The sequence below is a fragment of the Glycine soja genome, chromosome 4, assembly GCF_004193775.1.
Source record: "Glycine soja cultivar W05 chromosome 4, ASM419377v2, whole genome shotgun sequence".
NCBI lineage: Eukaryota > Viridiplantae > Streptophyta > Magnoliopsida > Fabales > Fabaceae > Glycine > Glycine soja.
In genome coordinates, this window is record NC_041005.1 from 29203709 (window position 1) to 29205291 (window position 1583).

At 41.3% G+C, this 1583-nt stretch overlaps 1 non-coding gene across 1 annotated transcript; it reads right to left on the reverse strand.

The window, feature by feature from the left end:
* Positions 1 to 894: 894 nt before the first annotated feature.
* Positions 895 to 1001, reverse strand: LOC114410966. The gene has a single exon (XR_003666356.1). It is a non-coding gene; the product is annotated as a small nucleolar RNA R71 (small nucleolar RNA).
* Positions 1002 to 1583: the final 582 nt, after the last annotated feature.

Consider the following 1583-nt stretch of genomic DNA (forward strand, 5'->3'; position numbering starts at 1 on the left):
GGGGTAGAAAAAAATTTCCCATATTGCAAAAATTTGCCAAAGGCCGGCTGAGGTCTCTAGCTAGCCAAAATCACTTGTTTACTAGGTTTTTTTTTTATTTTTCAAGTTTTATTGTTTTATTTTTCTAAACTTTCCTTAGGTAGTTTCCATAGTTAGACTTTGAATTTTTGCCTGAAAATTTTTGTGCCATCTTTTCTTGATTTTAGGGTGTTTCTCACAAAATTTCAAGTCATTTGGATATCATTTGAGGGTAGCTGTAGTTCAAACCTACACTGTTACTTGCATAAGAAGGCAACTAGTTGTGCATGCTGAATGTAGTGTATGACTAGAGGCAATCCATCTGACTTACAACCCTTTGATCCTGAGATAGATAGGACATTTCATAGATTAGTTAGGCATCATTTTGTACCTTTTGAGCATCCTGAGCATTCTGTTATTGGTGAGTCTGAGCATTCTGTGGTTGGTAATTTTGAACATCCTGATTTTGAGTATTATAGTTTTGAACATTCTGAGAACATGGCACAACCTCCACCCCGTGAGAGGACTCTAAGGGAAATGGCTGCACCTGATTTCACCTACGAAAGCTTGTGCATCCAATACCCTGATGAGGATGTCCCATATGTTCTTAAAACTGGACTAATCCATTTGCTTCCAAAGTTTCATGGCCTTGCAGGTGAAGACCCACACAAACTTCTGAAAGAATTCCATATTGTCTGCTCCACCATGAAACCCCCAGATGTCTAGGAGGATCACATATTTCTGAAGGCTTTTCCTCATTCTTTAGAGGGAGTGGCAAGGGACTGGCTATATTACCTTGCTCTAAGGTCCATCACGAGCTGGGATGACCTCAAGAGAGTATTCTTAGAAAAAAATTTCCCTGCTTCCAGGACCACGACCATCAAAAAGGATATTTCAGGCATTAGGCAACTCAGTGGAGAGAGCCTATATGAATATTGGGAGAGATTTAAAAAACTATGTGTCAGTTGCCCTCACCACCAGATTTCTGAGCAGCTTCTTCTCCAATATTTTTATGAAGGACTCAGTAACATGGAGAGAAGTATGATTGATGCTGCCAGTGGTGGAGCCCTTGGAGACATGACCTCTGCTGAAGCCAAAAATTTTATTGAGAAGAGGGCTTCCAACTCCCAATAGTTTAGTGCCAGAAATGATGCTATTGTCATTAGAGGAGTGCATGAAGTAGCCACGAATTCATCTTCATCAGCTGAAACTAAGAAGCTTGAGGGTAAACTAGATGCCTTGGTTAACCTAGTAACCCAACTGGCCTTGAATCAGAAATCTGTACCTATCGCAAGAGTTTGTGGTTTATGCTCCTCTGTCGACCACCATACAAACCTTTGCCCTTCTATGCAGCAACCTGGAGCAATTGAGCAGCCTGAAGCTTATGCTGCAAACATTTACAATAGACCTCCTCAACCTCAGCAGCAAAATCAGCCACAATAGAACAATTATGACCTCTCCAGCAACAGGTACAATCCCGGGTGGAGGAATCATCCCAACCTTAGATGGTCGAATCCTTCACAACAACAACAAGCTTATTTTCAGAATGTTGCTGGCCCAAGCAG